The sequence below is a fragment of the Salmo salar genome, chromosome ssa14 (assembly GCF_905237065.1).
Source record: "Salmo salar chromosome ssa14, Ssal_v3.1, whole genome shotgun sequence".
NCBI lineage: Eukaryota > Metazoa > Chordata > Actinopteri > Salmoniformes > Salmonidae > Salmo > Salmo salar.
Genome location: NC_059455.1, coordinates 30,813,818 through 30,834,579, shown reverse-complemented (window position 1 = coordinate 30,834,579; position 20,762 = coordinate 30,813,818). Strand labels below are relative to the sequence as shown.

General features: G+C 39.0%; 1 protein-coding gene across 10 annotated transcripts in view; it reads left to right on the top strand.

Moving 5' to 3' along the window:
• Positions 1-20,762, top strand: part of LOC106569122 (suppression of tumorigenicity 18 protein) — a 62,747-nt gene that overhangs the window by 16,797 nt on the left and 25,188 nt on the right. For 3 of the 10 annotated variants that reach the window (XM_014140118.2, XM_045694199.1, XM_014140117.2), the window contains exons 1-2: positions 2,953-3,180; positions 19,291-19,409. The gene's annotated coding sequence lies outside the window, so the exon portion shown is untranslated. Of the gene's footprint in view, positions 1-2,748; positions 2,815-2,952; positions 3,185-10,301; positions 10,442-19,290; positions 19,410-20,762 lie in introns of those variants that run through there. The other 7 variants (XM_014140116.2, XM_014140108.2, XM_045694196.1 and 4 more) reach the window with 5 other exon arrangements.

Below are 20,762 nucleotides of genomic sequence, written 5' to 3'. Positions count from 1 at the left end.
GCTGGTTCATGGGTCATGTTGTAGGCTTTGGAATAAACCTCTTTGTAGATTAATCAGGGACAACGCATATTTTTTGAGTTTTACTTTCACTGAATTTGTGAAAAACTGAGCTGCTGGGCTTACTACACTGTCCTCTGTAATGTTTTTCATTTAGTTAGGATTGCTGTCTGGACATGATGTAATCAGTACTTTCTTGGACAAGTGCTTAAGATGTTCTTTCACTATGATTGTTTGCATCAGCTAAGAAAGAAAACATGTTTGGCTCTTGAAAGACAGTTACAAAATTAGACGTTAAATTAGGCATTAACCTCTATGGGCTAGGTGGCAGCCTGTGGCGCGATTTTCAAAACGTTAAAAATCCTATTACTTCAATTTCTCAAACATATGACTATTTTACAGCTATTTAAAGACAAGACTCTCGTTAATCTAACCACACTGTCCGATTTCAAAAAGGCTTTACAACGAAAGCAAAACATTAGATTATGTCAGCAGAGTACCAAGCCAGAAATAATCAGACACCCATTTTTCAAGCCAGCATATAATGTCACCAAAACCCAGAAGACAGCTAAATGCAGCACTCACCTTTGATGATCTTCATCAGATGACAACCCTAGGACATTATGTTATACAATACATGCATGTTTTGTTCAATCAAGTTCATATTTATATCAAAAACCAGCTTTTTACATTAGCATGTGACGTTCAGAACTAGCATACCCCCCGCAAACTTCCGGGGAATTCGCTAACATTTTACTAAATTACTCACGATAAACGTTCACAAAAAGCATAACAATTATTTTAAGAATTATAGATACAGACCTCCTCTATGCACTCGATATGTCCGATTTTAAAATAGCTTTTTGGTGAAAGCACATTTTGCAATATTCTAAGTACATAGCCCAGGCATCACGGGCTCGCTATTTAGACACCCGGCAAGTTTAGCACTCACCATAATCATATTTACTATTATAAAAGTTTGATTACCTTTTGTTGTCTTCGTCAGAATGCACACCCAAGACTGCTACTTCAATAACAAATGTTGGTTTGGTCCAAAATAATCCATCGTTATATCCGAATAGCGGCGTTTTGTTCGTATGCGTTCCAGACACTATCCGAAATAGTAAAGAAGTGTCACGCGCATGGCGCAATTCGTGACAATAAAATTCTAAATATTCCATTACCGTACTTCGAAGCATGTCAACCGCTGTTTAAAATCAATTTTTACGACATTTTTCTCGTAGAAAAGCGATAATATTCCGACAGGGAATCTCCTTTTCGGCAAACAGAGGAAAAAAATCCCAAAGGCGGGGGCGGTCGGGGTCACGCGCCTAAGCCCAGTGTCCCTTGATCGGCCACTTGAGAAAGGCGATAATGTGTTTCAGCCTGGGGCTGGAATGACGACATTCTGTTTTTTCCCGGGCTCTGAGCGCCTATGGACGACGTGGGAAGTGTCACGTTAGAGCAGAGATCCTTAGTAAATGATAGAGATGGAAAAGAAGTTCAAGAAATGGTCAGACAGGCCACTTCCTGTAAAGGAATCTCTCAGGTTTTGACCTGCCATTTGAGTTCTGTTATACTCACAGACACCATTCAAACAGTTTTAGAAAATTTAGGGTGTTTTCTATCCATATGTAATAAGTATATGCATATTCTAGTTACTGGGTAGGAGGGGTAACCAGATTAAATCGGGTATGTTTTTTTATCCAGCCGTGTCAATACTGCCCCCTAGCCCTAACAGGTTTTAAACAAGGTGATGATCAACTGCCAAACCTTAAGTAATGATATGCCTCAGCCATCCTCAAGTCCCCAGCCTTGCTTAACCAAATTGCGCAGATAACAAAAAGCACAGAAAATACATTATTATTATTACACACTGTGTTCACACGTCTCTCCCCGGAGACTGGGATGACACAACCTAGAGATAAGCGTGTTTTGGGTGGCCTCTGTCATCAGCTGGGGAAGGAGATGCTTGCATCTCTAAGAGGCCCCCTTATGGGTATCACTTATTTTAAATGCTAAACCGCGGCCCCCTACCCCCATACACCCCCTCTCCACTCCCCCGCCCCTCACCTCTCCTCCCGCCCCAGGCTCCACCCAGAAGTGTGGCTTGCCTTTGTCATTGTAATCTGGCCCTGTTTGCTAAACGCTTCCAATGTTTACTCTCTGCTATGGGGGCTTGTATTAACAGGAGTCAGCAGGATGCGCATGACATCACTAGCGCTGCGGCTGGGGGGCTTTTGTAGGAGCTGCGTTTGTGATGTCTCGGGGCCCCTATCTTCTCTCTCTTTATTCCCCCTTCTCTCTATCCAGGCTTGTCTAATGCATGAGCTAACTCAGGAGGCTAACATGGCCTACAGGGAGGAATTACACCTAATTACTTAAATAACTGCTGTGCAGCAGCTAGCCTTCCTTCCTTAGTCACCAAAAATCATTTCCAGGTCCCTGGCTTTTAATGATAGCTAGTCCTCTATGGTAACAGAAAGGATCTAGGATAAAATGGGTTTTCATTCATTCAAATGGGAGAGAGGGAAATAAAATAAGACAGACAGGTACTAAGATACAGAAGGGGAAGAAATTCCAATTAACCGACAAGGCTTTCATGACATATACTTTGGTTGTTGTTGCCGTAGCGATAAAGTCGCAGACATTGAAACTCGTCTGTTGAGCCATTGTTATCATCCCTGGCCATCTGCTGCCGAGGACTGACATTCCCGCTCATTTGCATGATGAGTGATATGGGAAGCTTGGGAGGGCGTATGCCCCAGTCAGTCCTATGACAAAGCAAGTGAAAGTTTTTGAAGCAGAATGTAAGGGGTAAGAAAAACGATATATATATATATATATATATATATATATATATATATATATATATATAATATCTCAAGCGTGTGTGTGTGTGTGTAGAGGGCTAACGCATGCATCTGCCTCCTGTTTGTGTGTTTTGCGGATGTGGGAGTAGAATGAGGAGGGGGTTGTCTGCTGTTGATGTGCAAATGTGCATCATATTGAAGGACTGTGAATGGGGAGGTGTGACGTAAAAAGGGACCCGAACGCAGGTGCTTATCTCCAGGCTAGTCAAAGGCACAGTATGTCATATTCCTGGGGACTACCTTTCAAAGACACTGCACCAGCTCGGCCATCAAGCGACTGGGGGGAAATCAAACTTTCTGGATCATAGAAGTAGGTTTGTGTCAAAAGTAATTAATAATAATAATGATAATAATGTATAGTGGTTATGGTGGGTTTTTTTTTGTCATTGACATCAAGCGCTGAGTGTGAGTGCTTGTGAAAGACAAGCATTTTATCCTCTTGATGTTTGATGCTGTCATATGACTTCATAAAACGTCATATATGTTTAAAAGTTAATGAACATGTTTATTTCTATAGGACACTAACTACTAATGTGTGAATGAGTTTGCTATAATTTTACAATATGAATACAGAAATAATATAAATTGTGTTATATTTATAAATGTCATGTCTGCACTTCAAGAAAGTATCTGTCTGCTAAATACAGGATTGTTGCCATTATGTGGATCAGTGCTCTTAGTAAAAGTGCAGCTTCTACAAGGGTCTCAGACAGCTAGAGAGGACGTTATATTGCTCAAATGGGGTTTTAAGAAGCACCACCTATTTTTGGATCATCCAGATAGCATTCAACGCTGTCGACACAAATGCTGTATGTTTAATTCAGGTAGAGTATAAGCTAAGGTCTTAGAAGAACACGTTAGTATTGTGTCTGAAGACAATGCTTTGTCAGGTTGTGCCCGGCAAAAGTTGCGTTAATGCTTGTTGAAATCGTGTTGTATTATGGTCAATAATAAGTGATCATTGAGACTTCTGTGGCAGACATGGTCCAGACCTTACACTTGAACAAACTCTGAAGAGACACAGTACAAGGTCTCCAGGGAAACTGTTGATTTAGTGGGAAGGATGGATGTTTCAAAGGTTTATCATCAGGACTGTCAATAGACTTAGGCCTATGCCTCGGAAGGGCAAAGATAGAAGAATATGTTAAGGGATAATTTGGAAGAAAATTAATGAATTTTTTCCTAACATACTGCAGCTAGGGATTTTGTCAAGACAACTGGTGGGTTGATAAGTGAGTTGTGTATTGAGAAAAACAACTTGTTTTCTGAGGCATTTGCATAGGCCACATGATTAAATGAATATATTTTCAGGCGTAACATGTTGTGTGGGTAAGAATACTTTCATTGTAGTCAGTTCCCTCCAGCGGCAACTTATTTTCAAGATGTCATTTTTTAAAATATTGTTTGTGTAGTTGTCTCTTTGCAACCTACTATGTTATTTTAAGCTTGAGTAAGTGTGCAGAGCAAAATGAACATCCCAACTTGTCATTTAAACAGTCTGTTCCTGTTGGAACTGTTTAGAACATACATTTGAATAGATTTTAGAGATTTTCAGCAATTTCTCAAATATTACATTTTGTGACTTGTTTTTGAAAAACCATACTGAAACAAACAAAAAAATGGCTTGTTAATCAACTCTATTTCAAGAAGGCAATGTGATATACAGACCAATATGCCATGTGTAATATATAATATGCCAAATATAATATATTTAATATTCCATGTATAATATATAATATGGCGTGTATAATAATTATTGCTGCAAGGTGAAATCTTTTCAAAGTTAGGATTGTCCAATACAAAGAGTTGGAGATGTAATAATACTGAGACAAAACTCTGAAATCATGAGCATATGGTCAATCTTTGGAGGTTATTTTAATACCACAGTTACAACAACACAAAGATGACAAATGATATGGTATTGAAGTGAAGTAAAGTCATCTACCCTCTTGTGTACTGTATGCAGCCCCCTTCCTGCTCCAAGCAGGATACTAATACAGTTGCTACACAACAGGGTAATGTTAGCTCTCTTTGCCTGCACTCCAGTACGACAACAGGAGCTGTCCATGGTACCTAGAGAATAAAGACTGTGTTGTCCAGAGGGGGAGGTGAAATTACAAACTCCAGTTTATTTATTTGTGTAAACTTGATTATTTAGTTCTGTGATGACAAAATTATTGTTCTATAGGATATCAAGTGCCCTGCTGTGACTTGTTAACTTTGTCACTTTTAACTTGATAAGTCTTTCCATATCTCAACAAATAGATTCAAACAGAGTTATTCAAGAAAAGAGCACTCTTTACTTTTCAATTTCCAGATTGAAGAGCAAGTCAAATATAGAGAAAGTAGCTGTCATGCATTGTGAAACACTGCAAGCAGTAAAGAGTTACAGTAGCAAACATGGTGGTAAATATCCATCCAACATGTACTGTGTTACCTGTTTTTCCCCACTCAAACTTCACTTAGTTAATCTAGGGAAATGAATTATGTGGATTTAATTCAGTAAGGTTTCAGAAATGTTCCATCTGCTGTTGAGCAGCTGGGGAAAGGATAAATGTAATTAATTACTTAACTTTTTAACAGTATTCCAGAGAAACTGTGATGTTTGTATGATTGGGAATACATTTGCAATCCTTAATGTACAACATAAATATGTATTTGTTATGACTTTGCTGCATGTGATTTGTTTTGGCAAAATAAATATCACTTGAATTGACAGAAAACCAGTATTTTTAATGGCTAAAACGTAGGCCCTCTAATAGATCTATCTGTAGAGGATTTCAGAAAGGAGGCATGAAAATACTCTGTGTTTAGTACATGTTTGTCCTTTGGCTATATCAACTTAATTTGAAACCCACATAAATATATGCAATGGATTCTATATAATGATAAAGCAGTACTCCTCTGAAGATCAGTTTACTTAAGGTTATATCTGTTTTAAAATGAGTCTGATTGGGATAGACTATACATTCCTGGTTGTCATATTGCAGTTAGAGGTTTCCTGATGCACAGACTATGAAGTATTTAGTGATAAATAGGAAATATTGAAATATTATATAAAACATGTTTAGTAACCTAACCAAGATCATCTGAATATAATTGATCTATAAATAAATTACAGGTAGTATTCTTTTTAAAGAGAATACATGTCAAATGTAATGTTTTTTTAGTGAGTGGTTTTATATGCTTGACATGGTGGCGCTATAAGCGATGTCCCTAATTAAAATTACATGGGATTTTTTTCCGCTCTTTTTTTTATTCAAAATATATTTTTGAATTTACCTTGATTGTAATGTTACCTCATTGGCTGTGGTTTTGTTTGTTGGCCTAACTATAAAGGATCTGCTTGTACCCTTGTGGGTTGAGAAGAATTAGGATTTATGAATTTATTTCCTCTGTTGTATTGTTTAAACAGCTTTGGTTTAGTTTTGATCCCTTCCTCTTGCCTTTGAGGCTGTTCCACGGTGTCAGCTGTTGACTGATAGTAAGAGAACTGCCTCACAGTGTGAATGAAAGAAAACTAGCGGTTGGTAAACACTGATAAGGGATAAATAGAAAGCGGTCAGGCAGAGATAGTTCTGTGGGAGCCCAGATTGTGTGCGGTCTGTTAAAATGAGATTCTGAGCCTGTCCTTTTTATTCTTCCCCCCCTCCCCTCTGCTGCGTTTGTCTGGAAAATCTCCAGTGACCCTGCACAACAGTCCCAGGCTGCACTATTCTCTTTTTGTGTTTTGTTTTCTAACAAGGGTCAAGTTGGCCGATAGACATGTCCCTGATGCTTATAGACAGCTGTCATGACTGCAAGTACTTACAATAATTAATGTTACATGGAATTATAGTTCTGCTGCACCAGAAACACAGCATCAGGGAAATAGTGAAAAGATAAGTAAAATGTCTAGAACATTCTCTGAAAATGTCCAGCCTTTGTCTGTTTGACATTTTATTGTCGAATGGTTTCACTTCATGTTTCTTCACAATTTCTTTCAATGTTTTTTTAATCTACTTGTGTATGAAAGATTTGGACTGAATTGAAATTAAATGTTGTAAGAGTTAATACTGTAATGATAAAAAGTGCAACGTTCAAACAATTTTGAACAAACTAATGCACTTGCTTACTTACAGTACCAGTCAAAAGTTTGGACACACCTACTCATTCCAGGGTTTTTCTTTATTTTTACTATTTTCTACATTGTAGAATAATAGTGAAGACATCAAAACTATTAAACAACACATATGGAATCATATAGTAACCAAAAAAGTGTTTAACAAATCCAAATATATTTTATATTTGAGATTATTCAAAGTACATTTTTTTCATTTAGCAGACGCTCTTATCCAGAGCGACTTACAGTAGTGAATGCATACATTTCATACATTTCTTTTTCTGTGCTGGCCCCCCGTGGGAATCGAACCCACAACCCTGGCGTTGCAAACACCATGCTCTACCAACTGAGCTACAGGGAAGGCTAAGTAGAGTAGCCACCCTTTGGCTTTTGGTATTCTCTCGACCAGCTTCATGAGGTAGTCACCTGGAATGCATTTCAATTAACAGCTGTGCCTTATTAAAAGTTCGTTTTTGAAATGTGTTTGAGCCAATCAGTTGTGTTGTGACAAGGTAGGGGTGGTATACAGAAGATAAGCTTGGTAAAAGACCAAGTCCATATTATGGCAAGAACAGCTCAAATTAGCAAAAAGAAACGACAGTCCATCATTACTTTAAGACATGAAGTCAGTCAATCCAGAATATTTCAAGAACTTTGAAAGTTTTTCATTTGCAGTCGCAAAAACCATGAAGCGGTCTCATGTGGACTGCCACAGGAAAGGAAGACCCAGAATTACCTCTGCTGCAGAGGAAAAGTTAGTTACCAGCCTCAGATTGCAGCCCAAATAAATGATTCACAGACACATCTCAACATCAACTGTTCAGAGGAGACTGCGTGAGTCAGGCCTTCATGGTCGAAATTTTTGCAAAGAAACCACTACTAAAGGACACCAATAAGAAGAAGAGACTTGCTTGGTCCAAGAAACACAAGCAATGGACATTAGAACGGTGGAAATCTGTCCTTTTGGTCTGATGAGTCCAAATTTGCGGTTTTTGGTTCCAACTTCCGTGTCTTTGTGAGACGCAGAGTAGGTGTACGGATGATCTCTGCATGTGTGGTTCAAAGGTTTGGACACCTACACATTCAAGTGTTTTTCTTTATTATCACTATTTTGTACATTGTAGAATAATAGTAAAGACATCAAAACTATGAAATAACACAATCATGTCGTAACCACAAAAGTGTTAAACAAATCAAAATATGTTATTTTAAATTCTTCAAAGTAGCCACCCTTTGCCTTTATGACAGCTTTGTACACTCTTGGCGTTCTCTCAACCAGCTTAATCTGGAATGGTTTTCCAACAGTCTTGAAGGAGTTCCCACATATGCTGAGCAGTTGTTGGATGCTTTTCCTTCACTCTGCAGTCCAACTCATCCTAAACAATCTCAATTGGTTTGAGGTCGGGTGACTGTGGAGGCCAGGTCCTCTGATGTAGCACTCCATCACTCTCATTCTTGGTCAAATAGCCCTTACATAGCCTGGAGGTGTGTTGGGTCATTGTTCTATTGAAAAGCAAATGATAGTCCCACTAAGTGCAAACCAGATGGGATGGCGTATCGCTGCAGAATGCTGTGGTAGCCATGCTGGTTAAGTGTGCCTTGACTTCTAAATAAATCACAGACAGTGTCACCAGCAAAGCACCCCCACACCATCACACCACCTCCTCCATGCTTCACGGTGGGAACCACACCCACAGAGATTATCCATTCGTCTTCTCTACGTCTCACAAAGACACTGCGATTGTAACCAAAAATCTCAAATTTGGACTCATCAGTCCAAAGGATAGATTTCCACCGGTCTAATGTCCATTGCTTGTGTTTCTTGGCCCAAGCAAGTCTCTTCTTCTTATTGGTGTCCTTTAGTATTGGTTTCTTTGCAGCAATTCGACCATGAAAGCCTGATACACACAGTCTCCTCTGCACAGTTGATGTTGAGATGTGTCTGTTACTTGAACTCTGTGACGCATTTATTTGGCTGCAATATGAGGCGCAGTTAACTCTAATGAACTTATCCTCTGCAGCAGAGCTAACTGTGGGTCTTCTTTTCCTGTGGCTGTCCTCATGAGCCAGTTTCATCATAGCGCTTCATGGTTTTAGCGACAGCACTTTGGGTATTGACATTTTTGGGTATTGACTGACCTTTATGTCTTAAAGTAATGATGGAGTGTCATTTCTCTTTGCTTATTTGAGTTGTTCTTGCCATAATATGGACTTGGTATTTTATCAAATAGGGCTATCTTCTGTATATCACCCCTACCTTGTCACAATACAACTGATTGGCTCAAACGCATTAAGAAGGAAAGAAATTCCACAAACTAACTTTTAACAAGGCACACCTGTTAATTGAAATGCATTCCAGTTGACTACCTTATGAAGCTGGTTGAGAGAGTGCCAGGAGTGTGCAAAGCTGTCATAATGACAAAGGTGGCTACTTTCAAGAATTTTTTGATTCCATATGTGTTATTTCATAGTAGAATGTAGAAAATAGTAATAACAAAGAAAAACCCTTGAATGAGTAGGTGTGTCCAAACGTTTGACTGGTACCTGAGATACATACATAGATACAGTATATACATACGTACATTAGATACTGTATATACATACCTACATAGATACTATACATACATACATACATACATACATACATACATACCTGTAAATACATAGCTACATATGCTGCAGGTAGCCTAGCAGTTTGAGCGTTGGGCCAGTACCAAAAGGTCTCTAGTCCGAATCCCAGAGCTGACAGGGTGGAAAAATAAGCCGATGTGCCCTTGAGCAAGGCACTTAACCGTATTGGCTCCAGGGTCGGTATTGGTAATGGCTGACCCTGGCCATGACCCCACTCTCCGAGGGTGTCTCAAAGGGAGTTGCAAAAAACGCATTTAAATTTCACACGTGTATAATGCGCACTTGTAATATAAGCATCCACAAAATTATTATTATTACGTAGATACATACATACATACATACATACACTAACTTATAAATGTATAAATATAATCACGTGTTCTAAATACATAAAGCCATAAACTGTCAACATCAAACCTCATACTGAATATCTACCATTTTTCAAGCCTTTTTTAGGGGCAATCTGTTCATTCTTTTGGTATAGATTTTTAAGGGGGATTCCATCTTTTATGTGATTTAAAATGACCTTCAGAGTTCTTACCTTGAGGGTCACCATGTGGTGTATTTACACAGAAAATAATTCAGCCCATTGTAGCCCGCTAGCTAATGAGATTGGTCGTTAAGTGAATGACACAAAGGCTACAAAAAAAGCTTAGTGGCTCCGTTGAATATTACAGTGTCCTCGCACACGCACACACACACACACACACACACAAACCTCGCGGCAGTGACACACTGGACTAGCCTGGCTACCAACCCACCCCACCTCGATGTCCTTCTACACCATCACCTCCTTGATGTTACTATGAAAGGCAAAACAAAGGCTAACGGGGGCATGGTAAGTCAGGCTAACAATTCTGCCCTGTCGGAAATGTTAATGTCTCCGTGTCTACGTATGAGAGTGTGAGTGAGTGTATCTGTGCCTGTTTAGTGAATGCAGAGCTTTCAGTCTCAGAGTAAATAGTGCTCTCGACAGATAAATAGATTCATGAAAGGTTAGCGCAGTGCCTAAGGAGACTGTCACTTCCAGACATGTTGGCTAATGTGACAGAGGACAAGACCCAGCTGTTTCCTCTTGCTTGCTTCCTAACTGTAACTTTACTCGCTAGCAACCCTCTTTTCTTTTCCCCCTGAACTTACGTCTGATGTCTTCTTTATGGAAGTACTGTAGTTTTGTCTCTTACCAGCTCTATTTACAGCTCTACTCAGAAAATAGAGCTACTTTTTACTACAAGTTGTGCCTTAGCTTCTATTTTCCATTACAGGATGGTAGTTTCATATTGACATCTCTGGTCCGTGCATTCAATTCGTGTCCATAATAGTTTTTTTTTCTGACTGAAATTAATTTCTGGTTTAGACATTTTGTTATTGCGAGAGAATTCAATATGTAGATGTTTTTTGGGATGTATAACCATACTCCTGAATTTGACATTTAAACCTGTCACTGCCTTGTACTTGTCCTATACTTGCAGGTACTCTCAACAGGTTTAAGCTGGTTGTTTTACATAGAAGTATATTATGTATCCTACATCATTTATATTGTATCAAAATATCATGCACGACCGGCAGACTGCATAGTGGGTTAAAGTCCATATTTTTTATTAAACCCTAGAGTTAAGTCAAATTTACATTTTATTGATGCGTATAATCATAATCACAGACCATCTGCTGATCTGGCAAGCTCGGTTCAAACTCACAAAACAGTCCTGCTAACCTTTAAGTACAAAATACTATAGTCAGGGTTTAACTCGGCTATCCCAGAAGATTGTGTGTGTTAGAGGAGATTGTATAGATTTAGCATAATACTTCATTCAGATCCTCTAGGGCTGCTCCTGCCATGTGTCTTATATATATCACGATCACTTCGATAACCACCATGATATTAAGCATGATCAATGTTAGCAACAGCCTGGCTAAGAGTACACATTACTAACTTTTTGACACATGTATGACTACAACCTACATTGCCATGGTTTCAGGCATTTAACTGCACAGAGGTTTTGTATTATTTCACTCTTTTTCCTGGTTTGGAATAATGTTGATAAAATGGTCAATGAAAACTATTTTATTTACTTTCCCCATTTAGAATAAGTAAATTACAACACTTTTATAACAATTTTCTTGCATTTTTTTCAACAAAATAAGAAATTCACCATCAGGCATCTCTATAAGGCATAAAATACTTATGTACAACTCATTCCAAACAAAGCTTACGCAGACTGAGAATTCATATGCCAGAGGTAAATCCCAGTTAACACGGATTTATACTGGCATGAGTTAAAGGACTAGAGTTTGTAATCCAGGTGGCCAGGGGATTTTGCCACACAGTGAAATCACTTAAAACTCCCCCAACGTCCTGAGCCATGGAGCTCAGAAAGCTGGGAGATTTTTCAGAATTTATGACAGCACAGCTGAACTCTTTCTGTGTGCGTGTGCACGCTCGTGTGCAAGCGCCTGTCCACCTGCCTGTGTGTGTGTGTGTGTGTGTGTGTGTTTTGGATAATTTACTTCCTTTTATATACTCAATTAGTAAGATTGGGAGCCAGATAACAACATGAGACCTTGACAGATTGGTATTATCCCCCTTTGACAGGGCGAGTGGATAGTATTGGGAATTCAGCGTCCCATCTGCATAAACAGAAATAAATGTTTGTAGCTGAAAGTAAAGGATAATGGCCTCTATTTTAACAGCCGTTGACGCCACCTCTTCATTAGTAATGTGACCAAGTGGTTATTGGAGTCATTTCCCTTTTTCCCAGTTTGCTCTCTATGAGCTCCATGTACTGTAAATGTTTGGATGTGTGTGGCTGTGGAGGATGAGAAGACGGGAATAGTTTGTGTGTTTGCGTGCATTTGCATGTATGTGCACACTTAACGTGTGTGTGTGTGTTTGGAGGACAGGACAGAGGAGCAGAGATGGAGTGGAGTTGTTTAATGACAGGAACAGCTGACTTGTTTAGAGAGCAGTGAAAGGTAATTAACCCTGGGAAAACTACAGCTGCCATGCGAGCTGTTCACTTCAGTGCAATCTGATTAGGAATCAATGCCTCAGTGCTGCCTGGCTCCTTTCAGACACACTGTGTGTGTCTGTGTGTGTACGGTGTATGTTTTTTCGAGGTAAACTTTTCCCACCCGGAGGCCTCTGGGCACGGGAGACCTGCCTTTTGTGGCACGGGATTAGCTCGAACGGTTACTACGTTTCTCCAAATTGCCGACCACCTGGTAGCATTCAGGCAACCCTCCTCCTGCATGAAAAGGGTCTCCTTGGAAAGAAACAATGGCCAGGATTACTCTGTAGTGATGACCGGGCTGGAACTTCTTTTCCCCCAAACACCTGTCAATGAATTAGTCCTTGTTAGTGTTTTGAAAAACTTATGTTCAATAATGATTTGAAAGATGCAAACTAACATAGCATACAGTATTCACACACCTTGACTTTTTCCCCATAATTTCAAAGTGAACATTTTTTACAAATGAATTAAAAATGAAAGCTGAAATGTCTTGAGTCAACAAGTATTCAACCACTTCGTTATGGCTAGCCTAAATAAGTTTAGGAGTAAACATGTGCTTAACAAGTCACATAAGTTATAATGACTAGCTCATCTCTGTACCCCACACATACAATTATCTGTAAGGTCGCTCAGTTGAGCAGTCAATTTCAAACACAGATTCATCCACAAAGACCAGGGAGGTTTTCCAAAGCCTCGCAAAGAAGGGCACCGATTGGTAGATGGGTACAAATAAAAAAGCAGACATTTAATATCCCTTTGAGCATGGTGAGGTTATTAATTACGCTTTGGATGGTGTATCAATGCACCCAGTTATTACAAAGCTACAGGCGCCCTTCCTAACTTAGTTGCTGGAGAGGAAGGAAACCGCTCAGGGATTTCACCATGAGGCCAATGGTGACTTTAAAACCGTTAGAGTTTAATGGCTGTGATAGGAGAAAACTGAGGATGGATCAACATTGTAGTTACTCCACAATACTAATCTAAATGACAGAGTGAAAAGAAGGAAGCCTGTTCAGAAAAAAAAATATTCTGGGACGGCAGGTAGCCTAGTGGTTAGAGCATTGGGCCAGTAACCGAAAGGTTGCTGGATTGAATCCCCGAGCTGACAAGGTAAAAATATGTCGTTCTGCCCCTGGGCAAGGCAGTTAACCCACTGTTCCCCGGTAGGCCGTCATTGTAAATAATAATTTGTTCTTAAGTGACTTGCCTAGTTAAATAAAGGTTAAATTTAAAAATGATTTAAAACAATTCCAAAGCATGCATCCTGTTTGCAATAAGGTACTAAAGTAAAACTGCAAAAAATGTGGCAAATAAATTAACTTTATGTCCTGAATACAAATCGTTATGTTTGGGGCAACACATTTTCAAGCATTGTGGTGGCTGCATCATGTTATGGGTATGCCTGTCATCGGCAAGGACTGGAGTTTTTTATTTTATATAAAAAAACGGAATAGAGCTAAGCACAGGCAAAATCCTAGAGGAAAACCTGGTTCAGTCTTGGGAGACAAATTTAACTTTCAGCAAAACAATAACCTAAAACATAATGCTAAATTTCTTACCAAGACAACATTGAATGCTCATGAGTTGCCTAGTTACAGTTTTGACTTAAATCAGCTTGAAAATCTATGACAGAGCTCGAAGAATTTAAAAAATTATAATTTGCAAATATTGTACAATCCAGGTGTGCAAAGCTCTTAGACTTACCAAGAAAGACTCACATCTGTAATCGCTGTCAAAGGTGATTCTAACATGTTTTGACTCAGGGGTGTGAAAACTCATGTATATGCAATATTTCTGTGTTTCATTTTCATTAAATTAGCAAACATTTCAATTAACATGTTTTCACTTTTTCAGTATGGGGTATTGTTTGAATCTGGATGAGAGAGAAACAAATGTAATTGATTTTGAATTCAGGCGGTAACACAACAAAACGTGTAATAAATTAAGGGGTATGAATACTTTCTGAAGGCACTGTTGGTGTTAATTGATTGTGTAGAAGCTGCAATCCTGTGATATAGGTTTAATTTCCTTTGGGTTATAATTAGTCTTGGTAGTTATAGATAGCATGGTAACAAACCATTCCATAAAACAAAGCAATATGCTGTTTTTGAATATTCAACATTTCTGTTCTGATTGAGATTGATATTTGATCATTAATTGCAATTCATCTAAAAAGCCATCTTTCATAGAATAATATAACTATAAAAGTGCCCCAAATTTAGTGAAAAAAATACAGACATTGTCTCTCTGATGGCGGAACAAGAAGAACCACCAATCTGGACTTTGTGCCACTGTGACTGTGTGGACCTGGTCCAGATTAACTCAGTTTAGAAGGGAAGGCTTTGGGATGACTTTGGAAAGCGATTACAAGATTTTTAAATCACCTCAGCGCAGGTGTCACCGTCTGACTCTTTTATGGGGTGCTTTGCTAACTGGCTCCAATAACAAGTTTCCCCTGTAGTTATGCCATCATAACAAATCATTGAAGCGATAGTGGCTGGCCAGCCAGGCTCCTAATTGTCTGTTAAGAATTCTGTGGAGCCTCGTTCTCTTTATTGAAGCTTCTCAGTCTTGGGGAAGTGATAAGACAGAAGCCAGTTTGTAGAGCCCCGTATAAAAGTACTCATTTGGCATGAGACAAACACTTTGCTTGGCGGCCAGGATGGCTGCATTGGAGACGGTTATGTCTGAAATCACAGTTGTTTCTGGAAGTCCGGAAGCGCCCCTCTATGAGGATTTTGGTGTGTAAAAAGTGCCCACTGATCAGAAGATATTCTGTTTCCCTTTTACTGTATTTATGTGAATGGATTGGTGTTCTACACTTTGGCGATTGTTCATACATTTTCTCTCCTTCTCACTCTCTCTTTGAACTTATATTATCAGTACAGAAATAGCGTGGAATTGGGCATGGTTACCTCCATACCTTACCTGGCTTAGCTTGTGTTAGTCTCTTTAGCCAATTTGCTGTCACTGTCCACAGTTGGTTCTACTGTATTTAGCACCATTCTATCATCTTCTCATGGTACTAAATATACAATCTTTCATTGGAAGAGGTATAGTATACTGTGAGATTTTTGATGGGTTGAGTTTGGAGCGTTACAAAGAGCAAACTACTCTGTATGATACTTTAAACTTGTATAGCCCTTAAGACTATTTTCAGTACAATTGGAGCTCACAGAGGTGTTGCTTGAGAGGTCAAACTATTAGTTCAATCATATCTTTATTAATTCTGCATCATAAGAAAGTCACCAATAACTGAAAATCTTGGGACCCATTTGTTTATATTTAAGGAATATTAAATATATTACTTTTATAGGAACATTACCCTATTATTATTTTCAAGAGTTTATAAAATGTATTTGTATAAAAAAAGAATCACCATAATTTTAAGGGCCGGCTTTGATATGAATAGTGAAATCAGAGCCCCCCCCCCCCTTCCTCGCTTTCACCCTCCCCCTCCTAAAACGTTTCTTAGCTATTATTCTAATGTCCAGCTGCTAGCTTTTTAAACAGAGGGCATCTGATGGCTGCTTGGTCGCAGCACCGCAAATGAAAATAATTTTTTCAAAAACTTGTTTATCAAAATAGTCTCTTACACTATGAATGAATTAGCATTTCAATGAAAGGTGGTGAAATCAGTTGTGTTCCTTATCATCATATACCATCTCAGTTTGGCTCTCCACTGACAAGGAATCACTGTCTGCACACAAGCAACCAGCATTATTGTAAAGCGCACCTTTTTTGTTTAAAAACACTACATATTGCTGATTCTAAGCACGGTGGAGGATAACAAAAACCCAACCGGTCCTATTTTACATATACAAATATGATCAGTTTACCGTATACACTTAGACATTCATTACAAGGAAATATGAAAGTAAATTGTACTATCTATCGTTTGCTGTTTGCACTTTATTATGCAGAAACAGAAAACACTTAGCATGTCAAATTAATCTGGAAATTATTCCCGGGGTAAACTATAAACACAGAAGTTACCCCGCACATTTACCCTCCTTTTTTCTCCTTCCTCTAGATCAGAGTGTAATTGCCAGTAATCAGGTCTGTTTGCTGCTGATAAAACCTCTCTGAATGCGAGGAACCCTCTTTGTGTGATGACTCAATTATGCCAGAAGTGGCTCATCAAACCTGGCCCATCAGCTGCTTTAATAAATAAGGAGGAAAACTTGCTGCGGGCGCATTATAATTCCATTCATTCCATAATTAAATTCATTCCAGTTTTAACCCTTCATTCGTATAGTCTGCCTCTGGAAGAGGAAACAAAAACAAGGGAGGAGGGGAGGGGAGGGAGCGGGTACTGAACAGACAGTGACCTTGCATAGAGCATCTACCCATCCCCATAATTCAAAATGATACTGCTGAAGAAAGGTTAAGAGAAAAGGCTCAGTGAGAAGAGAATGGATGGTATCAGTTCAGATAGAGCCCTTCTGTCTGCATGCATTGTTTCCACACAGCTTTAAACAGTAATTATGTTAAAAGTGTCATCTAATCATAGCAGTTGGTTGGGGGAGTATGCGGGAGCTGACATTTTTAAAACCTTATTTGGTGTTATTCTCGTTTGCCTTGCTATCATCTTGCATCTGCCCCAATCTAAAGGAAACGTAAGCAAAGTAATTCATGTTTATGGTCTTCACACTTTTACTTACCCAACTGTAAGCTTTTATTGTTTTCTAAATGAAGTACCACCAGTACCATTGACTCAGTTTTACTTTATCACTAAGTGTCTGTTAATTACATGAGGGTGTCCCAAGTGCAGGGATAAGCTGGGAACCAGGGGACATTTGAATGACTCAAGGTTAATGATGATTATTATTATACTAATGAATATCACTATTAGTTGGAGCAGTAGCTTTACAGTAGTTGTTGGGATGGGTAAAAATTGTAACAGCACCACTTGTATTGATGGTGACATACAAGTACCGTTTGGCTTAGGAATCAGCCACAGTATTAGTTGTCATAGTTGCACAGATGTAGGATCTTAATTTGACCAGTTTCTCACAGCAGGAAAATAATCCTGCAGCAACAGGAAATGTGAATTATTGTGTGGATTATAATTAATGGACGTTTTTGTAGGGGTTGGTCCATTTTTTGTTAGGGCAAATCAAGTCTTTAGAAGCCTTTTTAAACCGTGAATACACTACACGTTTGCATTTCGTGCTGTGCAGGGTGATCAAAAAAGGGGCTCCCGAGTGGTGCAGCGGTCTAAGGCACTGCATCTCAGTGCTTGAGGCACTACACTACTGGTTCGATTCCAGGCTGTATCACAACCTGACGTGATTGGGAATCCCATAGGGCGCCGCACAATTGGCCCAGCGTCATCCGGGTTAGGGTTTGGCCGGGGTAGGCTATCATTGTAAATAAGAATTTGTTCTTAACTGACTTGCCAGGTTAAATAAAGGTAAAATAAAAACTAAAAAAAGAAAGCTCCTACACCTGTAGTAGTTGTTTTAAACAGTAGCAGGCAGCTTCAGTATCAACAATATACAAAACTGCAAGACCTTGTCAATGGCTAACCTTTTTGAAGTTGATTTCCAACAACACACATAACCTCATACTTGTATATTTAACCACTTGTAGTTTGTATGGCTATGATGAACAATAATTATGAACAATAATTATGAACAATAATATGCTTGATTGCATTTATATTTTGTATTAGAGCAGGGAAAACCACAGTTGGATCCACAGTAACAGATCCAACATATAAGCAGTCCCCATTCAACCCCTCTCCAAACGGTGTGAGAGGCCATGGTTATTCATGACTGTTGGACTGGGAAGCCCTCTCCTCTCCCAGTCTCAGTCAGTCACAGCCCATTCTCTCCTATCCTCTGTGGTGGGAAAGGTAGCAGATGGAATAGGGTGGGGAATGGGCTGGTCCCAATGACAGCATGCAAAGCAGCCAGATTAGCACATAGAGAATCACATAGAAATCCTGCGCATCAGGCATTAGGCAACTCTGCTCAGTATCCCCAGAGAAATCTGCCCCATACATGGGCAAATAGTCCTCAGAGAGCAAGACGTTATTTGTCTATTTGTGTTGGGGGGCAGGAAAATGATTCAGCAGATGACAAACCCACCGGCCTTCCTTAAATAGTAGTGAGTCTCTTTTTTCTTTTTCTTATGCTAATGATTCCGAGTCCCCCCTTTTGGTTTGCAGAGGGAAATGCTCTGAGTGCTGTAATTAAGATGTTTTTTTCTTTTTCCTTTTTTTCCCAAAGCTAACAGAAATAAATAATTCCTGTAATAAGATCTGTGAAGTGAAGAGGCTTAATGTACTCATTGTGTTTGTCCTTGTTTTCCCTCTTGGATGTTTTGTGTTAATTAGACTGTGAGCAATTTGATCTCTGTCAAGCAATCAATTTGCATCTTGGTCCTTATTCAACCATGTGAGGTATTATCTTGTTTCCTGCCCGTCACTATCTCTGACTGACTGCACGTTCACCAACAATGTCTATCACCACCAGCACCTTTAGCATTGAGGACAATATTATCAATATGATTAATTAGTTAACCAACCTACAGAATACTACAATTTAGATGGAAAACTTGGAAATTGAGAATCAGTAAAAAGTTAGTTTCTTTCCACTCCACATTTGATTTGTAGGCTTATATCTATTTTTATTAAAGGTATATTTATTTTGGGTTTTTTTTGTTACAGAGAATGAATTTCATGCTCACATCCTGAAAAAAGTCAAGAATTGTGCACAAATCGACCAAGGTGGACTGCGTGGACCTTGAAGCACGTCGTATATATTTCCAAGAAAACTGCAAATAAAGGTAGGCTTAATATAATTTGAGTTAATATTTTCCAGTGATGGGTTTGGGTACTATACATATGGATGAAAGAGCATGGAGCTAGTTGATGTCCTCTACAATAAGGTTGAAATATAGCCAAGTTCATTGTCCTGGGGGAAAAAAAATTATGTATATTTTACCAATTCACTTTATCTGTGAACGGATATAGTCATGTATTTGTATGGCTAATGGAAGTGGTAGCCATGATGTTCTGGATAAGCAGCATGTTTAGCAGTGTCGTGTCAATGCTCTTTTGACCCCCGCAAAATATGAGAGACAGATATTGTTTTACATATGCAGGGATGTGGGCGTTTGCAGATTTTGTATATTCGATATGTAGCTAGCTTTGTTGAGTCTGCTGCTTTATTTTTATACCACAGCACGTGTATTGTAGCCTACTGTACGTTGAATGTGACCATGCCTCCCAGGCTGCATTTAGACAAGCAGCCCAATTCTGATCTTTTTTCACTAATTGGTCTTTTGACCAATCAGATCAGCTATGAAAAAGATCTTATGTGATTGGTCAAATGACCAATTAGTGGAAAAAATATCAGAATTGGGCTGCTTGTGTAATCGTAGCCCCATTGTTCTACTTTTGAAAGCCGTTCCTAAGTCCAAAATGGCTGGCTGAAACCATGACAATGTCCAGATAGCCTTGGATAAAAATACTATGACCATAATGTCAACCATAAAGAAATGGGAAAACATTTTGTACTGACCAATGACCACCAAAGATCTATCATGTGTATGTGTTATAGTTTTGTGCAGTGTCAGGAATATATAACACAAACAAATCCCTGCCTGAGAGTGTAGTAAATATTTAATACAAACAAACCCATATTTGAATAGCATGTACTGTATCTACAGTATTTGTTCTGCCTGTGTAAATATATTCATTGAATGTCATGTGTTCTCTCCATGTCTACTTCTCTCTCTCTCTTAGTCGTAAACGTCTATAGGAGATTTCCACGTTGCTCCATTACTTCTGATTCATCCTCTGCAGAATTAGATACAGCTTTGAGTTTGTGAAGGACCAACAATAGCTTTTGTCGAATGGGTGTCAAAAGCACATGCTCTATACCCTCTCAGAACCTCTGTGCTGCTCACAAAGCAGAACATATAATACTTGAACACAAAAAGTTTGAGCTGTTTCTCCATCTCCCCTCAGATGACAATCAATCACATTTATTTTATAAAGCCCTTCTTACATCAGCTGATGTCACAAAGTGCTGTACAGAAACCCAGCCTAAAACCCCAAACAGCAAGCAATGCAGATGTAGAAGCACGGTGGCTAGGAAAAACTCCCTAGAAAGACTAGATACAGGCCTTTGAAGG